The sequence below is a fragment of the Mesocricetus auratus genome, unplaced genomic scaffold (assembly GCF_017639785.1).
Source record: "Mesocricetus auratus isolate SY011 unplaced genomic scaffold, BCM_Maur_2.0 Super-Scaffold_100038, whole genome shotgun sequence".
NCBI lineage: Eukaryota > Metazoa > Chordata > Mammalia > Rodentia > Cricetidae > Mesocricetus > Mesocricetus auratus.
In genome coordinates, this window is record NW_024429216.1 from 11,690,553 (window position 1) to 11,699,554 (window position 9,002).

The window sequence follows — 9,002 nt, forward strand, 5'->3', positions numbered from 1 at the left end:
ATGAGACGAAAATTTATCTCAAGCCACATCTTTCTAACCATTAAGAAACCACCCAGACTGAATCTGGCTGTACCCAGGAGATGCACTTGTGTCCAACAGAAGAGCTGAAAAATCAAACTTACTGTTTAGTTTAGGGGTGCGCTGAAAAATTCAGCCACCATTGGAAAATTGTCTTAGAAAAAAAGACCGCTGATTTTGTTGTGCCAGGTTCGCGGAGACCCAGATCAACCACTGATGCAAACACAAAGGTTTCTTTTTATTTCAAGCTGGCCAGCCTAGATCTCACTCTACAGCAGGGAAATGAGATGCTAACCAGTCAAAAGGAGAAGCTTTTAAAGGGCAGACCATAAGTTTGAAGGCCACACATTTCAGAGTTTCTATGGTTACTTAAGGCCATGCAAAGTACAGAGTAAGGCAGAAACTATATATTTTAAGCAAGATACATTTGAGTAAGATAAGACAGGGCACAGGGTGCAGGGTCACAGGGTCACAGGGTCTGTCAGTTATCCCCTGGACCGAGGGATCTTTACAACCTTATGACCAGCAATGGCAAACATGGGCATGTTCACACAAGGGGTGGACAGTCACCTCTTCTTCTCTGACAGTGGGGCTCAGGCACCAGCCACGGCATCCTCAGTCATTAGAAGTTGCCTTTTCAGGGCCCAAGTTTTCAAACTTTTATTAATTTTGATTTTTGGTTCTTCAAAATGTTTCTTATAAAAGAGCTGTTACATTCTGCACGTCGCTCTGAACAGGCCAGGGACATGTGGACTATAACTTTCCTCCTAGTCCCTGCCCGCCCAGCATGAAGTAGGTGAATGTTAGCTTTTTAAACAGAAGTAGATTGAAAACGAAAGACAAAAACAGACCATGTAGGACTCCTTCAGTTCTTCACGAGTCTTTGGAAAACTTTCTAGAACACTGCTTCACACTGCCCTGCATCACACACTGTGCTTTCCGTGTCTGCTCCTGTGGTCCTCTGCCGGTAATGATCTTGCCTTCAGACCCTCGAGAGGCGCATCAATTTTGATTGATGCTTCTGACTCATGATGGATTTGTTTAACCCGATGTCCACCTTTGTCAGCAATAGATCCAGCCCAAATCTTTGGGACGCGTTACATATGTAGTAATAATAGGTTCACCAAGATCACCATGAGCATAGGAATAATTATATCCAGAACCACCCTGTGGTTCATAAGCCATTTGCCGTTCTGATGGACTCCATGTGTCAGTGGCAGAGTCCCAAGTTTTATCAGCACTGAACTCAATCATGACATCATATTTGTCTCCAGGCCTTCCTCTTCTGTTGTAAGCCATTAGATCCCCAACCCCGGGTGGTGGTAGAGGAAGCAGGAAGATTCCGAGCTCTGCTGCCACCGAGGCCACCTGGACTAGAAGCAGGTGGAGGAGATCCTTGACAAGGGCTCTTACCGTCATAATCTCTTCAAGAAGGAGGCATGGGACACCCACCCGGCCAGGAGGAATTCTCTCAATACCCCCTCTTCCCCACATGATGAAGGGACCCGACCCTCACCCAGCCCCCTGCTTTAGCAGCCATGACAGGCTGCAGAAAAGACCCAGCAGGATGTAGGTCTCTGACTCAGCCAGTGTTGCTGAGTTTCCCGTCTTCTGACCTTGCAGGACCTGCCCCAGTCACTGGGAGGTCAGATACCCTCCACATGGCAAGGAACCAATCAGAAGTTAGCTGGCAGCAGTATTTTTGTCTACCAAGGACACTTAAGGAATTTTGTCATAATTAACCCTTGTTAACTCTAGAAGCTAGAGTTTTACAGATCATACGGCTTGCAAGTAGCAGAGCAAGGTTTTATATTTAGGTTCTAGAATTCAAAGTTTGACCTATCACCAAAAAGTAAGTAAAAGGCCCATAAGAACAATTATAATGTATTGCTTTGGTGAATTTTTTTCTATTTAGCTATACAATTGAATTTGCTCAGATAGAAAAATATTTTACCCAGGCCCAGATGGCTTCAGTGCAGAATTCTACCAGAAATTCAAAGAAGAGCTAACTCCAATACTCCTCAAAGTATTCCACACAATAGAAGCAGGAGGCTCACTGCCAAACTCTTTTTAGGAGGCTACAATTACCTTGATACCCAAGCCACACAAAGACACAACTAAGAAAGAAAACTATAGACCAATTTCCCTCATGAGCATTGATGCAAAAATACTCAATAAAATACTAGCAAACCGGATTCAAGAACACATCAGAAAAATCATCCACCATGATCAAGGAGGCTTCATTCCAGGAATGCAGGGATGGCTCAACATTAGAAAATCTATCAATGTAATCCACCATATAAACAAACTCAGAAAGAAAAACCACATGATCATCTCACTAGATGCTGAAATATCCTTTGACAAAATCCAGCACCCCTTTATAATAAAGGTCCTAGAGAGATCAGGGATAACAGGAACATACCTGAATATAATAAAAGCAATATACAGTAAACCAACAGCTAACATCAAACTAAATGGAGAGAAACTCAAAGCAATTCCTCTAAAATCAGGAACAAGACAAGGCTGTCCACTCTCTCCATATCTCTTCAATATTGTACTTGAAGTTCTAGCTAATAAGACAACAAAAGGAGATAAAGGGGATACAAATAGGAAAAGAAGAAGTCAAGCTTTCACTATTTGCAGATGATATGATAGTTTACATAAGTGACCAGAAAAACTCTGCAAGGGAGCTCCTAGAGCTGATAAACACCTTCAGCAAAGTGGCAGGATACAAGGTAAACTAAAAAATATCAGTGGCCCTATTATATACAGATAATGAAGTGACTGAGAAAGAAATCAGAGAAACATCACCCTTTACAATAGCCATAAACAGCATCAAATATCTGGGGATAATGTTAACCAAGGAAGTGAAAGACCTGTATATCAAGAACTTTGAGTCTTTAAAGAAAGAAATCAAAGAGGATACCAGAAAATGGAAAGATCTCCCATGCTCTTGGATTGGTAGGATCAACATAATAAAAATGGCAATCTTGCCAAAAGCAGTCTACAGATTCAATGCAATCCCTATCAAAATTCTGGCACAATTCTTCACAGACCTGGAAAGAACATTAATCAACTTTATATGGAAAAACAAAAGGCCCAGGATAGCCAAAACAACCCTATACAATAAAGGAACTTCAGAAGGCATCACCATACCTGATTTCAAGCTCTATTATAGAGCTATAGTCCTGAAAACAGCTTGGTATTGGCACAAAAATAGGCAGGTAGACCAATGGAACTAAATTGAAAACCCTGGTTTTAACCCACACACCTATGAACACTTGATTTTTGACAAAGAAGCTAAAACTATACAATGGAAAAAAGAAAGCATCTTCAACAAACGGTGCTGGCATAACTGGGTACTGGTATGCAGAAGACTGCAGATAGATCCATGTTTATCACCTTGTACAAAACTTAAGTCCAAATGGATCAAATATCTCAACATAAATCCAGCCACACTGAAACTTTTAGAAGAGAAAGTGGGAGATACTCTTCAACGAGTTGGTACAGGAGACCACTTCCTGAACATAACACCAGTGGCACAGACATTGAGATCGACAATTAACAAATGGGACCTCCTGAAACTAAAAAGCTTCTGTAAGGCAAAGGACACAGTCAACAAGACAAAAAGGCAGTCCACAGAATGGGAAAAGATATTCACTGACTCCACATCTGACAGAGGGCTAATCTCCAAAATTTAAAAAGAACTCAAGAAGAAAGTCTCCAAAACACCAAAGGGTCCAATCAAAAGGTGGGGTACAGAGCTAAATAGAGAATTCTCAGTAGAGGAGGCTAAAATGGCCAAGAGACACTTAAGAAAGTGGTCAACATCCTTAGCCATCAGGGAAATGCAAATCAAAACAACTCTGAGATACCATCTTACTCCTGTCAGAATGGTTAAAATAAAAAACACTGAAGACAATTTATGCTGGAGAGGATGTGGAGAGAGGGGAACACTCCTCCACTGCTGGTGGGAGTACCAACTCATACAGCCACTTTGGAAAGCAGTATGGAGATTCCTCAGGAAAATGGAAATCAATCTACCACAAGACCCACCAATTCCACTCTTAGGCATATACCCAAATGAGGCAAATTCATACAACAAGGGCATCTGCTCCACTATGTCCATAGCAGCATTATTTGTAATAGCCAGAACCTGGAAGCAACCTAGATACCCCTCAACTGAAGAATGGATAGAGAAAATGTGGTACATTTACACAATGGAGTATTACTCAGCAGAAAAAAACAATGGAATCTTGAAATTCGCAGGTAAATGGATAGCACTGGAGGAAACCATCCTGAGTGAGGTAACCCAGTCACAAAAAGACAAACATGGTATGTACTCACTCATATATGGATTTTAGACATGGATTAGGGTAGTGCCAATCTGCACTTCCACTGACAGAGAGTCTGGGAAACAGGAAAGAACCTAAAAGATATGCATGGTACCCAAGAGAAGAGAATGAGGCAAGATCCTCTGAACGAATGGGGAACACGGCGAGGGGTGGGGAGGAGGGGGACCTGGGAAATAGAGAGGGAGAGAAGTGGAAGAGAGAGTAGGACGTGGAGGAACAGGAAGGTCGACTGGGGGGGTAGGATAGGGGGAAGAGGGAATCATAGGTTAGAAGACAGATCAGGCATCATTGTGACCTCTAGTGATCTAAAGGGATGACACCAATTGGCAAGCTAAGCAATAGTGTAGAGACCACCTCGAACGCCCATTCCTGATAGTGAACTTGATGTCTATAACCATCCTGGAGCCTTCATCCAGTGACTGATGGAAGCAGAGGCAAACACCCACAGTTAAATACTGAACAGAACCCAAGGAACTCAGCTACAGAGAGAGAGGAGCGAAGAGCATATTGGCAAAGAATGGGCTGGCAAAACCAGCAGAGACTGCTGATCTGAACAGGGGAGAGCTCTTGGACCCCAGACTGACAGCTGGGAGGCCAGCATGGGACCAATCCAGACCCCCTGAATGTGAGAGTCAATGTGGAGGCCTGGGCTACCTATGGGGTCCTGAGCAGTGGATCAGTGTTTATCCCTCGAATACTAACAGACATTGTGTGTCCATAATACAAAGAGGGTTGCTCTCTCTGCCTGGCCTCTTAGGGAAGTGCCTGGACCCTACCCAGAATGAAATGATAGACTCTAGATATCCCCTATGTGGAAGGAATTGGCAATAGGGTGGGAAGCTGTGGGGGATGGTGGGGGGGTGCGGGAGGAGGGGAGGGAGAGGGAACTGGGATTGACATGTAATACAAGCTATTTAAAAAAAAGAAAAATATTTTATACATGTATGAATTCTTCAGTATCAAATGAAAGATAGTAAAATCTAAAAAAAGATTGTTTCTAATGTAAATTTAAAAGTTAATTAAAAAAGCAAACTCTGTGCTTGGGGTGTTAAACTGGTAGCATCCTTGCTCAGCATACAAGAATCTCCTGCAACATTCCCCGGTTTAAAAAAAAAAAAAACAGTTAGCTGGCGGGCTCCGGATGTGCTTTACAGTAACAGTGGCTTAACAGTGGCATGCAGAGCATAGCAACGGCCCTGGGAGGGCCTATAGGCCATAGCAACCAGTTGACCAATCAACACAGGACTGGTTGCCCAAGCCCGGAAGTGCACCAGTCCTGGGACTGTTGCAGACCCCTAGACACTCCCCTTGCTCTACCCAATAAATTGCCTGCCTTGTGGTTCCCCTGGGTCGTTCTTGCTCCATATGCTGTGTCAGACAGACTGAGGAACAAAGTAAGTGCAGTTAACTCGTTAAATTATTGCATATACACCAGATTGAATTGTAGATGGTTGTCAGCCACCATGTGGTTGCTGGGAATTGAACTCAAGACCTCTGGAAGAGCAGTCAGTGCTCTTAACCTCTGAGTCATCTCTCCAGCCCCAACTCGTTAAATTATTAAAGACTCTTTGCTTTTGCATCAGAATGGGTCTCTTGGTGATTTTGGGGTTCAGAATTTGGCACAACAAATCTGGAAATCCCGCAGGACATACTCAGCAGCCACGCACGGGAAGACCCACAGGATGTCCACAGCAGTCATCAAACATCATTGTAAAACCACCATACACATAGCTTTTGTCACACCCCTTTGATGGGACACTCACATACAATAAGGTCAGGGGTGGTCTTGAGGCACTCTCCAGCTCTATCAGGTGCTCCTCCAACAAGAGCAACAGTGTGCATGCAATGAGGACAACATTCCCGGAAAAGCTTCGTCGTCTGAGTGTTTTCTCCAAGTTCTTTGGTTTTGGCACCTTTGATATGCATAATTCCTCCTGCCAGACTTTGAAGAATCAACAGTCACAACTGCCAGTCAAAGTTGCTTCCTTTATAGGTCTCCTATTTAAGCTTCTTCCTCCAGATCACTGGTGCATTGGTCCATGAGGGCGGAGGGAGCAGAAATCGGGAACAGGGCTCAGATGGCTGTGGGTAGGACAGAGACAGCCCTCCAGGAGATGAGTTCGGTGAGTCAACTCAGCTCCATTCCAGAGTTAGGGAATGTATAGGACTGGGGAGCCTGGGGACAAACCCTAATTTGCATTAAGTGGCACAGTCCTATCACCAGGCTTCATATGTGGCCGCAGGGTCCTTTAGCAAAGCCCCTACGGCAAGCCTTAGTTACCACATGCGTAGCAGGGGAGGCTTCTAGCAGGGAACTGTGCCAAGAGTCGTGGTAAAGATAAATCAGGCAACCAGACTTAGAGAAGATGGCTTTCAAGTATTGTCAGTCCTCTAGACCCAGGGACAGTCTCCAGATGAGGGTAGACAGAGAGCAGGAGGACTGATGGGGAGGAGGGAGCATCTATGTTGTCAAGCTTTGGAAAAATCTGGAGGCCTGTGCTGGACAGCGACCTCTGACCGGCACGGGCTTTCAATACAGTCTGCAGCATCAGATGAGCACAGGAGCCGGGCAGTTGCAGTGGGCGATGGCAAATGCATCTGCAGGACTTCTTCCAAGATTTTCTGCAGAATCTCTGCAGTCGTTTTAATATCAGACCCAATACTCACTATGCACTTGGGGGCCACTGTTGTTTGGGACCAGAATACTGTCACTGGAGTCTGTTCAGTGAGCCTTTAGTGTTCGCGCCTCCTTTTCCAGCCACTGCCCCAGCATTCCTGCTCTGAAGCAAAATGTGCCGCTCAGCCCTCTCATATGCATTCCCAGATCTTTCAAGGCTCATTCCTCTTCCCTGTGCTCTGCAGGACGTTTACCAAGTTCACCTTTGGTCTCAGCGTTGGGGAAGGTGTCTTCTGGTTGTTTCGTCTCCATTTTCTTAAATTAGATGGATACACGCATGGGTGGCGATCGTGTAGGACAGGAGCGTAATGATGTCTATGCATCCGGGAGTCAGGATAGCCATATTTATTTATTTTAAGTGCATTGGTGTTTTGCCTGCTTGTATGTCTATGTGAGGGTCTTAGGTTCCCCGGAACTGGAGTCACACATAGCTGTGAGCAGCCATGTGGGTGCTGGGAATCAAACCCAGGCCCGCTGGAAGAGCAGCCAATGCTCTTAAACACTGAATCATGTCTCGAACCCCTGTGTGTGTGTGTGTGTGTGCGTGTGTTTGTGTGTGTGTGTATGTGTGCATTAGCATGAGTATGGAATGCATGGTGTGCACAAACCAGCTAAAGATGATTTTCTGTTCAATGTTTGAGAAGATAAAAGGCGTCCTTCAACTTTTTGTCTGTTGGTACTACATAGCCAAGCCTCTATCCATGCCATATGAAAGGATGGCATGTAATAACTAGTTATGAGGACTCTGCAGCCAACAATATTTATCATGGCCCATCCACTCTCAGAGCTGTTCCCATGTAGAGGGATCAGCACATAATAGACATCACCTGTCTTGTAATCTTTCTTTTCTGATTTTAAAAGTAATCATATTTAAATATCAATCCTAGTTACCTCTCCCTCCTGTCCTCCTACTCCCTTCACCATCTCCCCATCCCACCCCCAATCCACTCCTCAGATAGGATGAGGCATCTCATGGGGAATCTTCAAAGTCTGTCACATCATTTGGGGGCAGGACCAAGGCCCTGCCTCTGTATCTAGGTTGAGCAAGTTATCCCTCCATAGGGAATGGGCTCCACAAAAAAAAAGTTCATGCACTAGGGATAAATACTGGTTCCACTGCTAGCAGTCCCATATGTGTGTGAGTTTTCTCCCTATTTCTGGCTTTTGGTAAGGTGAGAATGTCTATCGCCTGTATGTTTTTCTGAGTGTAGTTGACTTCCTTGGGTTGGAGTTTTCCTTCCAGAACTTTCCGCAGGACTGGATTTGTGAATTTGTATTGTGTAAATCTGGTTTTGTCATGGAATATCTTGTGTTCTCCATCTATAGTGACTGAGAGATTTTCTGGGTATAGTAGTCTAAACTAGCATCTGTGGTTTCTTAATGTTTGTGGAACATCTATCCAGGACCTTCTGGCTTTCAGGGCTTCTTTGGAGAAGTCTGGTGTAATTCTGATATGTCTGCCTGTACTTGGACATTTTCCTTTGCTGCTCTTAATATTCTTTCTTTATTCTGCATGCTTGGTGTTTTGATTATTATGCGGCGAGGGGACTTGTTTTTTTTTGGTCCAGTCTATTTGGTGTTCGGTAAGCTTGTTGTACTTTCACAGGCATCTCCTTCTTCAGGTTGGGAAAGTTTTCTTCTATGATTTTGTTGAATTTGTTTTCTACACCATTGAGCTGGGCTTCTTCACATTCTTCTTTTTAAATTTATATTTTTAAAATTTAATTTAAATTAGAAACAAGTTTGGTTCACATGTCAATCCTAGCTCCTTCTCCCTCTCCTCCTCTCCTGCCCCCTTCAGTCCTCCCCAAGTCCCTTCCCCAATCCCCACTCCACTCTCCAAGGAGGGTGAGGCCCTTGTTGGGGGATCTCCAAAGTCTGTCATATGATCTAGGCCCTCCTCCATGTGTCTATGTGGAGATAGCATCCCTCCACGTGGAATGGGCTCCCAA

At 44.3% G+C, this 9,002-nt stretch overlaps 1 pseudogene; it reads right to left on the bottom strand.

Annotated features, from left to right (window-relative positions):
- Positions 1-891: 891 nt before the first annotated feature.
- LOC101843652 lies at positions 892-7,302 on the bottom strand (annotated as a pseudogene).
- Positions 7,303-9,002: the final 1,700 nt, after the last annotated feature.